Source organism: Loxodonta africana, chromosome 13 (assembly GCF_030014295.1).
Source record: "Loxodonta africana isolate mLoxAfr1 chromosome 13, mLoxAfr1.hap2, whole genome shotgun sequence".
NCBI lineage: Eukaryota > Metazoa > Chordata > Mammalia > Proboscidea > Elephantidae > Loxodonta > Loxodonta africana.
In genome coordinates, this window is record NC_087354.1 from 401,719 (window position 1) to 422,552 (window position 20,834).

The 20,834-nt window shown below is 49.3% G+C and overlaps 12 non-coding genes across 12 annotated transcripts; all 12 read right to left on the bottom strand.

The window, feature by feature from the left end:
* Nucleotides 1–1,435: 1,435 nt before the first annotated feature.
* LOC135227460 (small nucleolar RNA SNORD115) lies at nucleotides 1,436–1,513 on the bottom strand. Its single transcript, XR_010317625.1, has one exon. It is a non-coding gene; the product is annotated as a small nucleolar RNA SNORD115 (small nucleolar RNA).
* Nucleotides 1,514–3,131: 1,618 nt separating this feature from the next.
* Nucleotides 3,132–3,212, bottom strand: LOC135227365 (small nucleolar RNA SNORD115). The gene has a single exon (XR_010317532.1). It is a non-coding gene; the product is annotated as a small nucleolar RNA SNORD115 (small nucleolar RNA).
* Nucleotides 3,213–4,830: 1,618 nt separating this feature from the next.
* On the bottom strand, nucleotides 4,831–4,908 carry LOC135227461 (small nucleolar RNA SNORD115). The gene has a single exon (XR_010317626.1). It is a non-coding gene; the product is annotated as a small nucleolar RNA SNORD115 (small nucleolar RNA).
* Nucleotides 4,909–6,526: 1,618 nt separating this feature from the next.
* LOC135227366 (small nucleolar RNA SNORD115) lies at nucleotides 6,527–6,607 on the bottom strand. The gene has a single exon (XR_010317533.1). It is a non-coding gene; the product is annotated as a small nucleolar RNA SNORD115 (small nucleolar RNA).
* Nucleotides 6,608–8,225: 1,618 nt separating this feature from the next.
* Nucleotides 8,226–8,303, bottom strand: LOC135227462 (small nucleolar RNA SNORD115). The gene has a single exon (XR_010317627.1). It is a non-coding gene; the product is annotated as a small nucleolar RNA SNORD115 (small nucleolar RNA).
* A 1,618-nt stretch (nucleotides 8,304–9,921) lies between these two features.
* Nucleotides 9,922–10,002, bottom strand: LOC135227367 (small nucleolar RNA SNORD115). The gene has a single exon (XR_010317534.1). It is a non-coding gene; the product is annotated as a small nucleolar RNA SNORD115 (small nucleolar RNA).
* A 1,618-nt stretch (nucleotides 10,003–11,620) lies between these two features.
* LOC135227575 (small nucleolar RNA SNORD115) lies at nucleotides 11,621–11,698 on the bottom strand. Its single transcript, XR_010317738.1, has one exon. It is a non-coding gene; the product is annotated as a small nucleolar RNA SNORD115 (small nucleolar RNA).
* A 1,618-nt stretch (nucleotides 11,699–13,316) lies between these two features.
* Nucleotides 13,317–13,397, bottom strand: LOC135227368 (small nucleolar RNA SNORD115). Its single transcript, XR_010317535.1, has one exon. It is a non-coding gene; the product is annotated as a small nucleolar RNA SNORD115 (small nucleolar RNA).
* Nucleotides 13,398–15,015: 1,618 nt separating this feature from the next.
* Nucleotides 15,016–15,093, bottom strand: LOC135227576 (small nucleolar RNA SNORD115). Its single transcript, XR_010317739.1, has one exon. It is a non-coding gene; the product is annotated as a small nucleolar RNA SNORD115 (small nucleolar RNA).
* Nucleotides 15,094–16,711: 1,618 nt separating this feature from the next.
* LOC135227369 (small nucleolar RNA SNORD115) lies at nucleotides 16,712–16,792 on the bottom strand. Its single transcript, XR_010317536.1, has one exon. It is a non-coding gene; the product is annotated as a small nucleolar RNA SNORD115 (small nucleolar RNA).
* Nucleotides 16,793–18,410: 1,618 nt separating this feature from the next.
* On the bottom strand, nucleotides 18,411–18,488 carry LOC135227463 (small nucleolar RNA SNORD115). The gene has a single exon (XR_010317628.1). It is a non-coding gene; the product is annotated as a small nucleolar RNA SNORD115 (small nucleolar RNA).
* A 1,618-nt stretch (nucleotides 18,489–20,106) lies between these two features.
* On the bottom strand, nucleotides 20,107–20,187 carry LOC135227370 (small nucleolar RNA SNORD115). Its single transcript, XR_010317537.1, has one exon. It is a non-coding gene; the product is annotated as a small nucleolar RNA SNORD115 (small nucleolar RNA).
* Nucleotides 20,188–20,834: the final 647 nt, after the last annotated feature.

Below are 20,834 nucleotides of genomic sequence, written 5' to 3' on the forward strand. Positions count from 1 at the left end.
AGGGCAAAGAAGTAAGTCAGACATCAGACGAGAGACATTCATTGCCTAACAGCTATGCTTTTTCCACATATAGCCCAAAAGAGGGACGAAATCAAGACACACACTTCTCGCCCATTAGTGAGACTGCTGACCCTTGACAGAAAGGCAGACGCGTGCCAGATCAAGACAAGGCATAGAGGACTCCGAATGGAGAAAAGTACTCAGGAAGTCCCAGCCAAGAACAGGCTATTCATTTGATCAGCCCCGGCTTATGTCTACGAGGAAGCCGAATCTGTGTCCACAGGCACGGATCCGTGCACGAGCACTTCCAGGAAATGACATCCAAGGGTTCCCAAAACTGGGGATTTTCAAATGAGCTGTGGGACACTCGGAAGAGGGCTTTCACCAAGAATTTGGCCCCAAATTCAACTAGGCATTTCCAGAGTTTGATTTCACCCTTGTGCCATGGAGAGACACAGTCCAGGCCACCTCATTCCCAAAGAATGGGAACACAGGGAACACATCTCCTCCTGTTTATCAACCATCAGAGGATTCCTTGGCACAAAGAGAGCAGGAGTCTTATGGAACCTCTACAGGATTCCAACGAACTCTGTAGGAACACTGATCTCTGCACATGTGCAAGGCAGCACTTACGCCTGCTTTCACTGTCTAGAGCTCCAGGGAAACATGACCTCCTGTGGCATCAACCTGAAAGTGCTCCTGACCCTCGTGTCCCCTTCACACCTGGCATCGACCCTGACTTTAGATTTTCTATGCAGTTATCTGTGCAGCTACCTTTACTTGAAAGCTGGAGCCAGCTATCAGACTACTGAGTCGCTCATCCAATTTCAAGATTCACGGGAAAAGCGTCCCGCAAATCCTGCGAGTCCAGCCGCAACTGACACACGCTTTCAATTACAGCAAGTTGACCAGTCTCCTGTAGAGCTCTGGGCCATTCACATCTCATAAATATCTTGGGAAAATACATTGTTCTAATTGGCCGTTTCTCCCATTTCGGTAGGCCCTATCGGACTTGGACCCAGGCTATCGCAGACGACTCCAGCGCACATGTTTCAGCATTCTCTGATTCCTAAGTATCCAACCACGCACATCACCGCCACTTAGTCAACCAGGCAAGGTCAAGCAAACACCAGGGGACATGCCTCAGCCTTGTCAGCAAACCCTACTGCCTTTTGCGGTGTATCCTCATTTGCCTAAGTGTCAGATGGGGCCAGGGCAAATCACGGGAAATCCCTCACCTTTTGTCCTCGCAACGGTGAACTCCTCGGAGGCAGGTTTTGCTAAAGGACACAAAAAGAGGAAAAGAGCCAAGGAATCAGCCTGACCAAAATCGGCCACCCAGGTCTTTTGGATTACTTGGTGCAGGTGAAAGAAATCAAAATGGGAGTCCGCTCTAAAGAAGATCTGGAAGGCTGGGCCAAAGGACTTTCCCACAGGGCCTCAGCATAACCTCTCTGAGCATGATTTTTAGGTCATCATCTCTCTTCCAGACAGATTATGTCATCATTGACCCCAGCCATATCACTCCCCAGGAAAAATCCCCTGAGACCTGAAGATGCTTACCACAAATGTCTTCCTTCCACCCAGGAAGGACAGTGGATGAGAGCGTTCACACATCATCTTCCAGTTTCCCGGGCAGTTGGCTTGACCCCCATGAAAGCGGCACAAGAGACATCGACCTCACTAACCCTTTGAAAAGGGGAAATCAGTAAGACAGAGATCCCAGAAGAGAAACTCACTTCCCTAAGGCTAGGCTTTCAGCCAGACATTCGCGAACACATGGACAAAATCAAGACAGCCATTTGCAACCCACTGGGGAGTCTGCTGACCCATGACAGCAGGAGAGAATCATGCAATATTCAGAAGAAGGCAGAGAGGTCTCTGGATGTAGCAGAAATTTACAGGAGGACCCAGGCAAAAGGAGCCTTTGCCATTGCTTAAGCCTGACTGATGTGTTGAAGGCAGCCAACTATGCGTCCACGGGCACTGTCCAATGTGTGCGGACTCCCGGGAAATGGCACCCAAGAGTCCCCAGCACCGGGGGATCTTCAAATCAGCTGGAGGACATTTGGAAAAGAATAGCTTTCCAAGAATTCTGCCAACACTTGTTAAAATTGCCACAGTCCTTCAACGCTTTCATTTCACCACTGAGCCATGGAGAGACACAATCGAATCTACCTCAGGCCCCAATAATCCCCAGAGAGGGAACACATCTCCTCCCGTATATCAAGCATCAGAGGATCCCGTGGGGCACACGGAAAAGGAGTTCTATGGAATCTCTACAAGATTCCAAAGATCTGTCAAGAAAATGATCTTTCCACATGTGGAAGGCAGCAGTTATGCCTGCATTGCCTGATTAGACTGTCAGCAGATCCTGACCTCCTGTGGTATGAACCTGAAACTAGTCATGACGCTCGCGACCCACGTACCGAATGGTATTGAGCCTGGCATTAGCTTTTTGACTCAGATAGTGGTGCTGCTGCCTTTTCTTGAATGCTACAGCGAGGTGTCAGGCTACTCCAGTCTTCATCCAATACCAAGATGTCTGGGAAAGAGGCCCTGGAGATCCTAAGAGTCCAGTCGCAACTGACACAGGCTTTCAACTAGGGCAAGTCTCTCTGGTTTCTCCAGTAGAGCTGCTACACACTCCCATCCCGTAAAGAGTTGAGAGTTGAAAATATTCTCAAACTTCCGTAGGCATACCCGACTGGCAACCGGACTAGCAAAAATTACTCAAGTGGAAATTCTTCTAGGTTCCTGTGCTTCCTAACTATCCACCCGTGCATATCACCGCCACTTGGTCAATCGGTCAGGTCAAGCTCAAAGCAGGGGACACGTCTCAGCTTTTCCACAAAACCCGACTGCCTCTTGGGCTCCATTTTCACTTGTCTAAGTGTCACCAGAGACAAGGGAAAACCGCCGTCATTCACTCACCTTGAGTTCTTTCGGTGGTGAATCTCCTGAAAGCAGGTCTTTCGAAATGACAGAAAAAGACGAAAAGAGCCAAGGAATCAGCATGACCAAAATCGGTCAGGGAGGAGTTTTTGATCACTTGGTGGAGGAAAAAGGGATCCAAACGGGGGTCCCCTCTAAAGCAGATCATTAACGTTAGGGAAAAGGAGTTTCTCTCTGGGCCTCAGCGGGATCCTATTGAGCATGATTTTTATGTCATCATCTCTCTTCGAGACAAGTTGAGGTGTCTTCGTTGACCCGAGACATCTCAATCCCCGGGAGAAATCACCTGAGTCTTCAAGTTCCTCACCACCGATATCGTCCATCCAGCCCGCAATCACGCAGGATGAGAAGGTTCGCACATCCTCTTCCGGTTTCCCGGGGAGTAGCTTGACCCTCATGAAAGCAGGAAAACAGGCTTCGACCTTGCAATCCTTTGAGGAAGGGCAAAGAAGTAAGTCAGACATCAGACGAGAGACATTCATTGCCTAACAGCTATGCTTTTTCCACATATAGCCCAAAAGAGGGACGAAATCAAGACACACACTTCTCGCCCATTAGTGAGACTGCTGACCCTTGACAGAAAGGCAGACGCGTGCCAGATCAAGACAAGGCATAGAGGACTCCGAATGGAGAAAAGTACTCAGGAAGTCCCAGCCAAGAACAGGCTATTCATTTGATCAGCCCCGGCTTATGTCTACGAGGAAGCCGAATCTGTGTCCACAGGCACGGATCCGTGCACGAGCACTTCCAGGAAATGACATCCAAGGGTTCCCAAAACTGGGGATTTTCAAATGAGCTGTGGGACACTCGGAAGAGGGCTTTCACCAAGAATTTGGCCCCAAATTCAACTAGGCATTTCCAGAGTTTGATTTCACCCTTGTGCCATGGAGAGACACAGTCCAGGCCACCTCATTCCCAAAGAATGGGAACACAGGGAACACATCTCCTCCTGTTTATCAACCATCAGAGGATTCCTTGGCACAAAGAGAGCAGGAGTCTTATGGAACCTCTACAGGATTCCAACGAACTCTGTAGGAACACTGATCTCTGCACATGTGCAAGGCAGCACTTACGCCTGCTTTCACTGTCTAGAGCTCCAGGGAAACATGACCTCCTGTGGCATCAACCTGAAAGTGCTCCTGACCCTCGTGTCCCCTTCACACCTGGCATCGACCCTGACTTTAGATTTTCTATGCAGTTATCTGTGCAGCTACCTTTACTTGAAAGCTGGAGCCAGCTATCAGACTACTGAGTCGCTCATCCAATTTCAAGATTCACGGGAAAAGCGTCCCGCAAATCCTGCGAGTCCAGCCGCAACTGACACACGCTTTCAATTACAGCAAGTTGACCAGTCTCCTGTAGAGCTCTGGGCCATTCACATCTCATAAATATCTTGGGAAAATACATTGTTCTAATTGGCCGTTTCTCCCATTTCGGTAGGCCCTATCGGACTTGGACCCAGGCTATCGCAGACGACTCCAGCGCACATGTTTCAGCATTCTCTGATTCCGAAGTATCCACCCACGCACATCACCGCCACTTAGTCAACCAGGCAAGGTCAAGCAAACACCAGGGGACATGCCTCAGCCTTGTCAGCAAACCCTACTGCCTTTTGCGGTGTATCCTCACTTGCCTAAGTGTCAGATGGGGCCAGGGCAAATCACGGGAAATCCCTCACCTTTTGTCCTCGCAACGGTGAACTCCTCGGAGGCAGGTTGTGCTAAAGGACACAAAAAGAGGAAAAGAGCCAAGGAATCAGCCTGACCAAAATCGGCCACCCAGGTCTTTTGGATTACTTGGTGCAGGTGAAAGAAATCAAAATGGGAGTCCGCTCTAAAGAAGATCTGGAAGGCTGGGCCAAAGGACTTTCCCACAGGGCCTCAGCATAACCTCTCTGAGCATGATTTTTAGGTCATCATCTCTCTTCCAGACAGATTATGTCATCATTGACCCCAGCCATATCACTCCCCAGGAAAAATCCCCTGAGACCTGAAGATGCTTACCACAAATGTCTTCCTTCCACCCAGGAAGGACAGTGGATGAGAGCGTTCACACATCATCTTCCAGTTTCCCGGGCAGTTGGCTTGACCCCCATGAAAGCGGCACAAGAGACATCGACCTCACTAACCCTTTGAAAAGGGGAAATCAGTAAGACAGAGATCCCAGAAGAGAAACTCACTTCCCTAAGGCTAGGCTTTCAGCCAGACATTCGCGAACACATGGACAAAATCAAGACAGCCATTTGCAACCCACTGGGGAGTCTGCTGACCCATGACAGCAGGAGAGAATCATGCAATATTCAGAAGAAGGCAGAGAGGTCTCTGGATGTAGCAGAAATTTACAGGAGGACCCAGGCAAAAGGAGCCTTTGCCATTGCTTAAGCCTGACTGATGTGTTGAAGGCAGCCAACTATGCGTCCACGGGCACTGTCCAATGTGTGCGGACTCCCGGGAAATGGCACCCAAGAGTCCCCAGCACCGGGGGATCTTCAAATCAGCTGGAGGACATTTGGAAAAGAATAGCTTTCCAAGAATTCTGCCAACACTTGTTAAAATTGCCACAGTCCTTCAACGCTTTCATTTCACCACTGAGCCATGGAGAGACACAATCGAATCTACCTCAGGCCCCAATAATCCCCAGAGAGGGAACACATCTCCTCCCGTATATCAAGCATCAGAGGATCCCGTGGGGCACACGGAAAAGGAGTTCTATGGAATCTCTACAAGATTCCAAAGATCTGTCAAGAAAATGATCTTTCCACATGTGGAAGGCAGCAGTTATGCCTGCATTGCCTGATTAGACTGTCAGCAGATCCTGACCTCCTGTGGTATGAACCTGAAACTAGTCATGACGCTCGCGACCCACGTACCGAATGGTATTGAGCCTGGCATTAGCTTTTTGACTCAGATAGTGGTGCTGCTGCCTTTTCTTGAATGCTACAGCGAGGTGTCAGGCTACTCCAGTCTTCATCCAATACCAAGATGTCTGGGAAAGAGGCCCTGGAGATCCTAAGAGTCCAGTCGCAACTGACACAGGCTTTCAACTAGGGCAAGTCTCTCTGGTTTCTCCAGTAGAGCTGCTACACACTCCCATCCCGTAAAGAGTTGAGAGTTGAAAATATTCTCAAACTTCCGTAGGCATACCCGACTGGCAACCGGACTAGCAAAAATTACTCAAGTGGAAATTCTTCTAGGTTCCTGTGCTTCCTAACTATCCACCCGTGCATATCACCGCCACTTGGTCAATCGGTCAGGTCAAGCTCAAAGCAGGGGACACGTCTCAGCTTTTCCACAAAACCCGACTGCCTCTTGGGCTCCATTTTCACTTGTCTAAGTGTCACCAGAGACAAGGGAAAACCGCCGTCATTCACTCACCTTGAGTTCTTTCGGTGGTGAATCTCCTGAAAGCAGGTCTTTCGAAATGACAGAAAAAGACGAAAAGAGCCAAGGAATCAGCATGACCAAAATCGGTCAGGGAGGAGTTTTTGATCACTTGGTGGAGGAAAAAGGGATCCAAACGGGGGTCCCCTCTAAAGCAGATCATTAACGTTAGGGAAAAGGAGTTTCTCTCTGGGCCTCAGCGGGATCCTATTGAGCATGATTTTTATGTCATCATCTCTCTTCGAGACAAGTTGAGGTGTCTTCGTTGACCCGAGACATCTCAATCCCCGGGAGAAATCACCTGAGTCTTCAAGTTCCTCACCACCGATATCGTCCATCCAGCCCGCAATCACGCAGGATGAGAAGGTTCGCACATCCTCTTCCGGTTTCCCGGGGAGTAGCTTGACCCTCATGAAAGCAGGAAAACAGGCTTCGACCTTGCAATCCTTTGAGGAAGGGCAAAGAAGTAAGTCAGACATCAGACGAGAGACATTCATTGCCTAACAGCTATGCTTTTTCCACATATAGCCCAAAAGAGGGACGAAATCAAGACACACACTTCTCGCCCATTAGTGAGACTGCTGACCCTTGACAGAAAGGCAGACGCGTGCCAGATCAAGACAAGGCATAGAGGACTCCGAATGGAGAAAAGTACTCAGGAAGTCCCAGCCAAGAACAGGCTATTCATTTGATCAGCCCCGGCTTATGTCTACGAGGAAGCCGAATCTGTGTCCACAGGCACGGATCCGTGCACGAGCACTTCCAGGAAATGACATCCAAGGGTTCCCAAAACTGGGGATTTTCAAATGAGCTGTGGGACACTCGGAAGAGGGCTTTCACCAAGAATTTGGCCCCAAATTCAACTAGGCATTTCCAGAGTTTGATTTCACCCTTGTGCCATGGAGAGACACAGTCCAGGCCACCTCATTCCCAAAGAATGGGAACACAGGGAACACATCTCCTCCTGTTTATCAACCATCAGAGGATTCCTTGGCACAAAGAGAGCAGGAGTCTTATGGAACCTCTACAGGATTCCAACGAACTCTGTAGGAACACTGATCTCTGCACATGTGCAAGGCAGCACTTACGCCTGCTTTCACTGTCTAGAGCTCCAGGGAAACATGACCTCCTGTGGCATCAACCTGAAAGTGCTCCTGACCCTCGTGTCCCCTTCACACCTGGCATCGACCCTGACTTTAGATTTTCTATGCAGTTATCTGTGCAGCTACCTTTACTTGAAAGCTGGAGCCAGCTATCAGACTACTGAGTCGCTCATCCAATTTCAAGATTCACGGGAAAAGCGTCCCGCAAATCCTGCGAGTCCAGCCGCAACTGACACACGCTTTCAATTACAGCAAGTTGACCAGTCTCCTGTAGAGCTCTGGGCCATTCACATCTCATAAATATCTTGGGAAAATACATTGTTCTAATTGGCCGTTTCTCCCATTTCGGTAGGCCCTATCGGACTTGGACCCAGGCTATCGCAGACGACTCCAGCGCACATGTTTCAGCATTCTCTGATTCCGAAGTATCCACCCACGCACATCACCGCCACTTAGTCAACCAGGCAAGGTCAAGCAAACACCAGGGGACATGCCTCAGCCTTGTCAGCAAACCCTACTGCCTTTTGCGGTGTATCCTCACTTGCCTAAGTGTCAGATGGGGCCAGGGCAAATCACGGGAAATCCCTCACCTTTTGTCCTCGCAACGGTGAACTCCTCGGAGGCAGGTTGTGCTAAAGGACACAAAAAGAGGAAAAGAGCCAAGGAATCAGCCTGACCAAAATCGGCCACCCAGGTCTTTTGGATTACTTGGTGCAGGTGAAAGAAATCAAAATGGGAGTCCGCTCTAAAGAAGATCTGGAAGGCTGGGCCAAAGGACTTTCCCACAGGGCCTCAGCATAACCTCTCTGAGCATGATTTTTAGGTCATCATCTCTCTTCCAGACAGATTATGTCATCATTGACCCCAGCCATATCACTCCCCAGGAAAAATCCCCTGAGACCTGAAGATGCTTACCACAAATGTCTTCCTTCCACCCAGGAAGGACAGTGGATGAGAGCGTTCACACATCATCTTCCAGTTTCCCGGGCAGTTGGCTTGACCCCCATGAAAGCGGCACAAGAGACATCGACCTCACTAACCCTTTGAAAAGGGGAAATCAGTAAGACAGAGATCCCAGAAGAGAAACTCACTTCCCTAAGGCTAGGCTTTCAGCCAGACATTCGCGAACACATGGACAAAATCAAGACAGCCATTTGCAACCCACTGGGGAGTCTGCTGACCCATGACAGCAGGAGAGAATCATGCAATATTCAGAAGAAGGCAGAGAGGTCTCTGGATGTAGCAGAAATTTACAGGAGGACCCAGGCAAAAGGAGCCTTTGCCATTGCTTAAGCCTGACTGATGTGTTGAAGGCAGCCAACTATGCGTCCACGGGCACTGTCCAATGTGTGCGGACTCCCGGGAAATGGCACCCAAGAGTCCCCAGCACCGGGGGATCTTCAAATCAGCTGGAGGACATTTGGAAAAGAATAGCTTTCCAAGAATTCTGCCAACACTTGTTAAAATTGCCACAGTCCTTCAACGCTTTCATTTCACCACTGAGCCATGGAGAGACACAATCGAATCTACCTCAGGCCCCAATAATCCCCAGAGAGGGAACACATCTCCTCCCGTATATCAAGCATCAGAGGATCCCGTGGGGCACACGGAAAAGGAGTTCTATGGAATCTCTACAAGATTCCAAAGATCTGTCAAGAAAATGATCTTTCCACATGTGGAAGGCAGCAGTTATGCCTGCATTGCCTGATTAGACTGTCAGCAGATCCTGACCTCCTGTGGTATGAACCTGAAACTAGTCATGACGCTCGCGACCCACGTACCGAATGGTATTGAGCCTGGCATTAGCTTTTTGACTCAGATAGTGGTGCTGCTGCCTTTTCTTGAATGCTACAGCGAGGTGTCAGGCTACTCCAGTCTTCATCCAATACCAAGATGTCTGGGAAAGAGGCCCTGGAGATCCTAAGAGTCCAGTCGCAACTGACACAGGCTTTCAACTAGGGCAAGTCTCTCTGGTTTCTCCAGTAGAGCTGCTACACACTCCCATCCCGTAAAGAGTTGAGAGTTGAAAATATTCTCAAACTTCCGTAGGCATACCCGACTGGCAACCGGACTAGCAAAAATTACTCAAGTGGAAATTCTTCTAGGTTCCTGTGCTTCCTAACTATCCACCCGTGCATATCACCGCCACTTGGTCAATCGGTCAGGTCAAGCTCAAAGCAGGGGACACGTCTCAGCTTTTCCACAAAACCCGACTGCCTCTTGGGCTCCATTTTCACTTGTCTAAGTGTCACCAGAGACAAGGGAAAACCGCCGTCATTCACTCACCTTGAGTTCTTTCGGTGGTGAATCTCCTGAAAGCAGGTCTTTCGAAATGACAGAAAAAGACGAAAAGAGCCAAGGAATCAGCATGACCAAAATCGGTCAGGGAGGAGTTTTTGATCACTTGGTGGAGGAAAAAGGGATCCAAACGGGGGTCCCCTCTAAAGCAGATCATTAACGTTAGGGAAAAGGAGTTTCTCTCTGGGCCTCAGCGGGATCCTATTGAGCATGATTTTTATGTCATCATCTCTCTTCGAGACAAGTTGAGGTGTCTTCGTTGACCCGAGACATCTCAATCCCCGGGAGAAATCACCTGAGTCTTCAAGTTCCTCACCACCGATATCGTCCATCCAGCCCGCAATCACGCAGGATGAGAAGGTTCGCACATCCTCTTCCGGTTTCCCGGGGAGTAGCTTGACCCTCATGAAAGCAGGAAAACAGGCTTCGACCTTGCAATCCTTTGAGGAAGGGCAAAGAAGTAAGTCAGACATCAGACGAGAGACATTCATTGCCTAACAGCTATGCTTTTTCCACATATAGCCCAAAAGAGGGACGAAATCAAGACACACACTTCTCGCCCATTAGTGAGACTGCTGACCCTTGACAGAAAGGCAGACGCGTGCCAGATCAAGACAAGGCATAGAGGACTCCGAATGGAGAAAAGTACTCAGGAAGTCCCAGCCAAGAACAGGCTATTCATTTGATCAGCCCCGGCTTATGTCTACGAGGAAGCCGAATCTGTGTCCACAGGCACGGATCCGTGCACGAGCACTTCCAGGAAATGACATCCAAGGGTTCCCAAAACTGGGGATTTTCAAATGAGCTGTGGGACACTCGGAAGAGGGCTTTCACCAAGAATTTGGCCCCAAATTCAACTAGGCATTTCCAGAGTTTGATTTCACCCTTGTGCCATGGAGAGACACAGTCCAGGCCACCTCATTCCCAAAGAATGGGAACACAGGGAACACATCTCCTCCTGTTTATCAACCATCAGAGGATTCCTTGGCACAAAGAGAGCAGGAGTCTTATGGAACCTCTACAGGATTCCAACGAACTCTGTAGGAACACTGATCTCTGCACATGTGCAAGGCAGCACTTACGCCTGCTTTCACTGTCTAGAGCTCCAGGGAAACATGACCTCCTGTGGCATCAACCTGAAAGTGCTCCTGACCCTCGTGTCCCCTTCACACCTGGCATCGACCCTGACTTTAGATTTTCTATGCAGTTATCTGTGCAGCTACCTTTACTTGAAAGCTGGAGCCAGCTATCAGACTACTGAGTCGCTCATCCAATTTCAAGATTCACGGGAAAAGCGTCCCGCAAATCCTGCGAGTCCAGCCGCAACTGACACACGCTTTCAATTACAGCAAGTTGACCAGTCTCCTGTAGAGCTCTGGGCCATTCACATCTCATAAATATCTTGGGAAAATACATTGTTCTAATTGGCCGTTTCTCCCATTTCGGTAGGCCCTATCGGACTTGGACCCAGGCTATCGCAGACGACTCCAGCGCACATGTTTCAGCATTCTCTGATTCCTAAGTATCCACCCACGCACATCACCGCCACTTAGTCAACCAGGCAAGGTCAAGCAAACACCAGGGGACATGCCTCAGCCTTGTCAGCAAACCCTACTGCCTTTTGCGGTGTATCCTCACTTGCCTAAGTGTCAGATGGGGCCAGGGCAAATCACGGGAAATCCCTCACCTTTTGTCCTCGCAACGGTGAACTCCTCGGAGGCAGGTTGTGCTAAAGGACACAAAAAGAGGAAAAGAGCCAAGGAATCAGCCTGACCAAAATCGGCCACCCAGGTCTTTTGGATTACTTGGTGCAGGTGAAAGAAATCAAAATGGGAGTCCGCTCTAAAGAAGATCTGGAAGGCTGGGCCAAAGGACTTTCCCACAGGGCCTCCGCATAACCTCTCTGAGCATGATTTTTAGGTCATCATCTCTCTTCCAGACAGATTATGTCATCATTGACCCCAGCCATATCACTCCCCAGGAAAAATCCCCTGAGACCTGAAGATGCTTACCACAAATGTCTTCCTTCCACCCAGGAAGGACAGTGGATGAGAGCGTTCACACATCATCTTCCAGTTTCCCGGGCAGTTGGCTTGACCCCCATGAAAGCGGCACAAGAGACATCGACCTCACTAACCCTTTGAAAAGGGGAAATCAGTAAGACAGAGATCCCAGAAGAGAAACTCACTTCCCTAAGGCTAGGCTTTCAGCCAGACATTCGCGAACACATGGACAAAATCAAGACAGCCATTTGCAACCCACTGGGGAGTCTGCTGACCCATGACAGAAGGAGAGAATCATGCAATATTCAGAAGAAGGCAGAGAGGTCTCTGGATGTAGCAGAAATTTACAGGAGGACCCAGGCAAAAGGAGCCTTTGCCATTGCTTAAGCCTGACTGATGTGTTGAAGGCAGCCAACTATGCGTCCACGGGCACTGTCCAATGTGTGCGGACTCCCGGGAAATGGCACCCAAGAGTCCCCAGCACCAGGGGATGTTCAAATCAGCTGGAGGACATTTGGAAAAGAATAGCATTCCAAGAATTCTGCCAACACTTGTTAAAATTGCCACAGTCCTTCAACGCTTTCATTTCACCACTGAGCCATGGAGAGACACAATCGAATCTACCTCAGGCCCCAATAATCCCCAGAGAGAGAACACATCTCCTCCCGTATATCAAGCATCAGAGGATCCCGTGGGGCACACGGAAAAGGAGTTCTATGGAATCTCTACAAGATTCCAAAGATCTGTCAAGAAAATGATCTTTCCACATGTGGAAGGCAGCAGTTATGCCTGCATTGCCTGATTAGACTGTCAGCAGATCCTGACCTCCTGTGGTATGAACCTGAAACTAGTCATGACGCTCGCGACCCACGTACCGAATGGTATTGAGCCTGGCATTAGCTTTTTGACTCAGATAGTGGTGCTGCTGCCTTTTCTTGAATGCTACAGCGAGGTGTCAGGCTACTCCAGTCTTCATCCAATACCAAGATGTCTGGGAAAGAGGCCCTGGAGATCCTAAGAGTCCAGTCGCAACTGACACAGGCTTTCAACTAGGGCAAGTCTCTCTGGTTTCTCCAGTAGAGCTGCTACACACTCCCATCCCGTAAAGAGTTGAGAGTTGAAAATATTCTCAAACTTCCGTAGACATACCCGACTGGGAACCGGACTAGCAAAAATTACTCAAGTGGAAATTCTTCTAGGTTCCTGTGCTTCCTAACTATCCACCCGTGCATATCACCGCCACTTGGTCAATCGGTCAGGTCAAGCTCAAAGCAGGGGACACGTCTCAGCTTTTCCACAAAACCCGACTGCCTCTTGGGCTCCATTTTCACTTGTCTAAGTGTCACCAGAGACAAGGGAAAACCGCCGTCATTCACTCACCTTGAGTTCTTTCGGTGGTGAATCTCCTGAAAGCAGGTCTTTCGAAATGACAGAAAAAGATGAAAAGAGCCAAGGAATCAGCATGACCAAAATCGGTCAGGGAGGAGTTTTTGATCACTTGGTGGAGGAAAAAGGGATCCAAACGGGGGTCCCCTCTAAAGCAGATCATTAACGTTAGGGAAAAGGAGTTTCTCTCTGGGCCTCAGCGGGATCCTATTGAGCATGATTTTTATGTCATCATCTCTCTTCGAGACAAGTTGAGGTGTCTTCGTTGACCCGAGACATCTCAATCCCCGGGAGAAATCACCTGAGTCTTCAAGTTCCTCACCACCGATATCGTCCATCCAGCCCGCAATCACGCAGGATGAGAAGGTTCGCACATCCTCTTCCGGTTTCCCGGGGAGTAGCTTGACCCTCATGAAAGCAGGAAAACAGGCTTCGACCTTGCAATCCTTTGAGGAAGGGCAAAGAAGTAAGTCAGACATCAGACGAGAGACATTCATTGCCTAACAGCTATGCTTTTTCCACATATAGCCCAAAAGAGGGACGAAATCAAGACACACACTTCTCGCCCATTAGTGAGACTGCTGACCCTTGACAGAAAGGCAGACGCGTGCCAGATCAAGACAAGGCATAGAGGACTCCGAATGGAGAAAAGTACTCAGGAAGTCCCAGCCAAGAACAGGCTATTCATTTGATCAGCCCCGGCTAATGTCTACGAGGAAGCCGAATCTGTGTCCACAGGCACGGATCCGTGCACGAGCACTTCCAGGAAATGACATCCAAGGGTTCCCAAAACTGGGGATTTTCAAATGAGCTGTGGGACACTCGGAAGAGGGCTTTCACCAAGAATTTGGCCCCAAATTCAACTAGGCATTTCCAGAGTTTGATTTCACCCTTGTGCCATGGAGAGACACAGTCCAGGCCACCTCATTCCCAAAGAATGGGAACACAGGGAACACATCTCCTCCTGTTTATCAACCATCAGAGGGTTCTTTGGCACAAAGAGAGCAGGAGTCTTATGGAACCTCTACAGGATTCCAACGAACTCTGTAGTAACACTGATCTCTGCACATGTGCAAGGCAGCACTTACGCCTGCTTTCACTGTCTAGAGCTCCAGGGAAACATGACCTCCTGTGGCATCAACCTGAAAGTGCTCCTGACCCTCGTGTCCCCTTCACACCTGGCATCGACCCTGACTTTAGATTTTCTATGCAGTTATCTGTGCAGCTACCTTTACTTGAAAGCTGGAGCCAGCTATCAGACTACTGAGTCGCTCATCCAATTTCAAGATTCACGGGAAAAGCGTCCCGCAAATCCTGCGAGTCCAGCCGCAACTGACACACGCTTTCAATTACAGCAAGTTGACCAGTCTCATGTAGAGCTCTGGGCCATTCACATCTCATAAATATCTTGGGAAAATACATTGTTCTAATTGGCCGTTTCTCCCATTTCGGTAGGCCCTATCGGACTTGGACCCAGGCTATCGCAGACGACTCCAGCGCACATGTTTCAGCATTCTCTGATTCCTAAGTATCCACCCACGCACATCACCGCCACTTAGTCAACCAGGCAAGGTCAAGCAAACACCAGGGGACATGCCTCAGCCTTGTCAGCAAACCCTACTGCCTTTTGCGGTGTATCCTCACTTGCCTAAGTGTCAGATGGGGCCAGGGCAAATCACGGGAAATCCCTCACCTTTTGTCCTCGCAACGGTGAACTCCTCGGAGGCAGGTTGTGCTAAAGGACACAAAAAGAGGAAAAGAGCCAAGGAATCAGCCTGACCAAAATCGGCCACCCAGGTCTTTTGGATTACTTGGTGCAGGTGAAAGAAATCAAAATGGGAGTCCGCTCTAAAGAAGATCTGGAAGGCTGGGCCAAAGGACTTTCCCACAGGGCCTCCGCATAACCTCTCTGAGCATGATTTTTAGGTCATCATCTCTCTTCCAGACAGATTATGTCATCATTGACCCCAGCCATATCACTCCCCAGGAAAAATCCCCTGAGACCTGAAGATGCTTACCACAAATGTCTTCCTTCCACCCAGGAAGGACAGTGGATGAGAGCGTTCACACATCATCTTCCAGTTTCCCGGGCAGTTGGCTTGACCCCCATGAAAGCGGCACAAGAGACATCGACCTCACTAACCCTTTGAAAAGGGGAAATCAGTAAGACAGAGATCCCAGAAGAGAAACTCACTTCCCTAAGGCTAGGCTTTCAGCCAGACATTCGCGAACACATGGACAAAATCAAGACAGCCATTTGCAACCCACTGGGGAGTCTGCTGACCCATGACAGAAGGAGAGAATCATGCAATATTCAGAAGAAGGCAGAGAGGTCTCTGGATGTAGCAGAAATTTACAGGAGGACCCAGGCAAAAGGAGCCTTTGCCATTGCTTAAGCCTGACTGATGTGTTGAAGGCAGCCAACTATGCGTCCACGGGCACTGTCCAATGTGTGCGGACTCCCGGGAAATGGCACCCAAGAGTCCCCAGCACCAGGGGATGTTCAAATCAGCTGGAGGACATTTGGAAAAGAATAGCATTCCAAGAATTCTGCCAACACTTGTTAAAATTGCCACAGTCCTTCAACGCTTTCATTTCACCACTGAGCCATGGAGAGACACAATCGAATCTACCTCAGGCCCCAATAATCCCCAGAGAGAGAACACATCTCCTCCCGTATATCAAGCATCAGAGGATCCCGTGGGGCACACGGAAAAGGAGTTCTATGGAATCTCTACAAGATTCCAAAGATCTGTCAAGAAAATGATCTTTCCACATGTGGAAGGCAGCAGTTATGCCTGCATTGCCTGATTAGACTGTCAGCAGATCCTGACCTCCTGTGGTATGAACCTGAAACTAGTCATGACGCTCGCGACCCACGTACCGAATGGTATTGAGCCTGGCATTAGCTTTTTGACTCAGATAGTGGTGCTGCTGCCTTTTCTTGAATGCTACAGCGAGGTGTCAGGCTACTCCAGTCTTCATCCAATACCAAGATGTCTGGGAAAGAGGCCCTGGAGATCCTAAGAGTCCAGTCGCAACTGACACAGGCTTTCAACTAGGGCAAGTCTCTCTGGTTTCTCCAGTAGAGCTGCTACACACTCCCATCCCGTAAAGAGTTGAGAGTTGAAAATATTCTCAAACTTCCGTAGACATACCCGACTGGGAACCGGACTAGCAAAAATTACTCAAGTGGAAATTCTTCTAGGTTCCTGTGCTTCCTAACTATCCACCCGTGCATATCACCGCCACTTGGTCAATCGGTCAGGTCAAGCTCAAAGCAGGGGACACGTCTCAGCTTTTCCACAAAACCCGACTGCCTCTTGGGCTCCATTTTCACTTGTCTAAGTGTCACCAGAGACAAGGGAAAACCGCCGTCATTCACTCACCTTGAGTTCTTTCGGTGGTGAATCTCCTGAAAGCAGGTCTTTCGAAATGACAGAAAAAGATGAAAAGAGCCAAGGAATCAGCATGACCAAAATCGGTCAGGGAGGAGTTTTTGATCACTTGGTGGAGGAAACAGGGATCCAAACGGGGGTCCCCTCTAAAGCAGATCATTAACGTTAGGGAAAAGGAGTTTCTCTCTGGGCCTCAGCGGGATCCTATTGAGCATGATTTTTATGTCATCATCTCTCTTCGAGACAAGTTGAGGTGTCTTCGTTGACCCGAGACATCTCAATCCCCGGGAGAAATCACCTGAGTCTTCAAGTTCCTCACCACCGATATCGTCCATCCAGCCCGCAATCACGCAGGATGAGAAGGTTCGCACATCCTCTTCCGGTTTCCCGGGGAGTAGCTTGACCCTCATGAAAGCAGGAAAACAGGCTTCGACCTTGCAATCCTTTGAGGAAGGGCAAAGAAGTAAGTCAGACATCAGACGAGAGACATTCATTGCCTAACAGCTATGCTTTTTCCACATATAGCCCAAAAGAGGGACGAAATCAAGACACACACTTCTCGCCCATTAGTGAGACTGCTGACCCTTGACAGAAAGGCAGACGCGTGCCAGATCAAGACAAGGCATAGAGGACTCCGAATGGAGAAAAGTACTCGGGCAGTCCCAGCCAAGAACAGGCTATTCATTTGATCAGCCCCGGCTAATGTCTACGAGGAAGCCGAATCTGTGTCCACAGGCACGGATCCGTGCACGAGCACTTCCAGGAAATGACATCCAAGGGTTCCCAAAACTGGGGATTTTCAAATGAGCTGTGGGACACTCGGAAGAGGGCTTTCACCAAGAATTTGGCCCCAAATTCAACTAGGCATTTCCAGAGTTTGATTTCACCCTTGTGCCATGGAGAGACACAGTCCAGGCCACCTCATTCCCAAAGAATGGGAACACAGGGAACACATCTCCTCCTGTTTATCAACCATCAGAGGATTCCTTGGCACAAAGAGAGCAGGAGTCTTATGGAACCTCTACAGGATTCCAACGAACTCTGTAGGAACACTGATCTCTGCACATGTGCAAGGCAGCACTTACGCCTGCTTTCACTGTCTAGAGCTCCAGGGAAACATGACCTCCTGTGGCATCAACCTGAAAGTGCTCCTGACCCTCGTGTCCCCTTCACACCTGGCATCGACCCTGACTTTAGATTTTCTATGCAGTTATCTGTGCAGCTACCTTTACTTGAAAGCTGGAGCCAGCTATCAGACTACTGAGTCGCTCATCCAATTTCAAGATTCACGGGAAAAGCGTCCCGCAAATCCTGCGAGTCCAGCCGCAACTGACACACGCTTTCAATTACAGCAAGTTGACCAGTCTCCTGTAGAGCTCTGGGCCATTCACATCTCATAAATATCTTGGGAAAATACATTGTTCTAGTTGGCCGTTTCTCCCATTTCGGTAGGCCGTATCGGACTTGGACCCAGGCTATCGCAGACGACTCCAGCGCACATGTTTCAGCATTCTCTGATTCCGAAGTATCCACCCACGCACATCACCGCCACTTAGTCAACCAGGCAAGGTCAAGCAAACACCAGGGGACATGCCTCAGCCTTGTCAGCAAACCCTACTGCCTTTTGCGGTGTATCCTCACTTGCCTAAGTGTCAGATGGGGCCAGGGCAAATCACGGGAAATCCCTCACCTTTTGTCCTCGCAACGGTGAACTCCTCGGAGGCAGGTTGTGCTAAAGGACACAAAAAGAGGAAAAGAGCCAAGGAATCAGCCTGACCAAAATCGGCCACCCAGGTCTTTTGGATTACTTGGTGCAGGTGAAAGAAATCAAAATGGGAGTCCGCTCTAAAGAAGATCTGGAAGGCTGGGCCAAAGGACTTTCCCACAGGGCCTCAGCATAACCTCTCTGAGCATGATTTTTAGGTCATCATCTCTCTTCCAGACAGATTATGTCATCATTGACCCCAGCCATATCACTCCCCAGGAAAAATCCCCTGAGACCTGAAGATGCTTACCACAAATGTCTTCCTTCCACCCAGGAAGGACAGTGGATGAGAGCGTTCACACATCATCTTCCAGTTTCCCGGGCAGTTGGCTTGACCCCCATGAAAGCGGCACAAGAGACATCGACCTCACTAACCCTTTGAAAAGGGGAAATCAGTAAGACAGAGATCCCAGAAGAGAAACTCACTTCCCTAAGGCTAGGCTTTCAGCCAGACATTCGCGAACACATGGACAAAATCAAGACAGCCATTTGCAACCCACTGGGGAGTCTGCTGACCCATGACAGAAGGAGAGAATCATGCAATATTCAGAAGAAGGCAGAGAGGTCTCTGGATGTAGCACAAATTTACAGGAGGACCCAGGCAAAAGGAGCCTTTGCCATTGCTTAAGCCTGACTGATGTGTTGAAGGCAGCCAACTATGCGTCCACGGGCACTGTCCAATGTGTGCGGACTCCCGGGAAATGGCACCCAAGAGTCCCCAGCACCAGGGGATGTTCAAATCAGCTGGAGGACATTTGGAAAAGAATAGCATTCCAAGAATTCTGCCAACACTTGTTAAAATTGCCACAGTCCTTCAACGCTTTCATTTCACCACTGAGCCATGGAGAGACACAATCGAATCTACCTCAGGCCCCAATAATCCCCAGAGAGGGAACACATCTCCTCCCGTATATCAAGCATCAGAGGATCCCGTGGGGCACACGGAAAAGGAGTTCTATGGAATCTCTACAAGATTCCAAAGATCTGTCAAGAAAATGATCTTTCCACATGTGGAAGGCAGCAGTTATGCCTGCATTGCCTGATTAGACTGTCAGCAGATCCTGACCTCCTGTGGTATGAACCTGAAACTAGTCATGACGCTCGCGACCCACGTACCGAATGGTATTGAGCCTGGCATTAGCTTTTTGACTCAGATAGTGGTGCTGCTGCCTTTTCTTGAATGCTACAGCGAGGTGTCAGGCTACTCCAGTCTTCATCCAATACCAAGATGTCTGGGAAAGAGGCCCTGGAGATCCTAAGAGTCCAGTCGCAACTGACACAGGCTTTCAACTAGGGCAAGTCTCTCTGGTTTCTCCAGTAGAGCTGCTACACACTCCCATCCCGTAAAGAGTTGAGAGTTGAAAATATTCTCAAACTTCCGTAGGCATACCCGACTGGGAACCGGACTAGCAAAAATTACTCAAGTGGAAATTCTTCTAGGTTCCTGTGCTTCCTAACTATCCACCCGTGCATATCACCGCCACTTGGTCAATCGGTCAGGTCAAGCTCAAAGCAGGGGACACGTCTCAGCTTTTCCACAAAACCCGACTGCCTCTTGGGCTCCATTTTCACTTGTCTAAGTGTCACCAGAGACAAGGGAAAACCGCCGTCATTCACTCACCTTGAGTTCTTTCGGTGGTGAATCTCCTGAAAGCAGGTCTTTCGAAATGACAGAAAAAGACGAAAAGAGCCAAGGAATCAGCATGACCAAAATCGGTCAGGGAGGAGTTTTTGATCACTTGGTGGAGGAAACAGGGATCCAAACGGGGGTCCCCTCTAAAGCAGATCATTAACGTTAGGGAAAAGGAGTTTCTCTCTGGGCCTCAGCGGGATCCTATTGAGCATGATTTTTATGTCATCATCTCTCTTCGAGACAAGTTGAGGTGTCTTCGTTGACCCGAGACATCTCAATCCCCGGGAGAAATCACCTGAGTCTTCAAGTTCCTCACCACCGATATCGTCCATCCAGCCCGCAATCACGCAGGATGAGAAGGTTCGCACATCCTCTTCCGGTTTCCCGGGGAGTAGCTTGACCCTCATGAAAGCAGGAAAACAGGCTTCGACCTTGCAATCCTTTGAGGAAGGGCAAAGAAGTAAGTCAGACATCAGACGAGAGACATTCATTGCCTAACAGCTATGCTTTTTCCACATATAGCCCAAAAGAGGGACGAAATCAAGACACACACTTCTCGCCCATTAGTGAGACTGCTGACCCTTGACAGAAAGGCAGACGCGTGCCAGATCAAGACAAGGCATAGAGGACTCCGAATGGAGAAAAGTACTCAGGAAGTCCCAGCCAAGAACAGGCTATTCATTTGATCAGCCTCGGCTAATGTCTACGAGGAAGCCGAATCTGTGTCCACAGGCACGGATCCGTGCACGAGCACTTCCAGGAAATGACATCCAAGGGTTCCCAAAACTGGGGATTTTCAAATGAGCTGTGGGACACTCGGAAGAGGGCTTTCACCAAGAATTTGGCCCCAAATTCAACTAGGCATTTCCAGAGTTTGATTTCACCCTTGTGCCATGGAGAGACACAGTCCAGG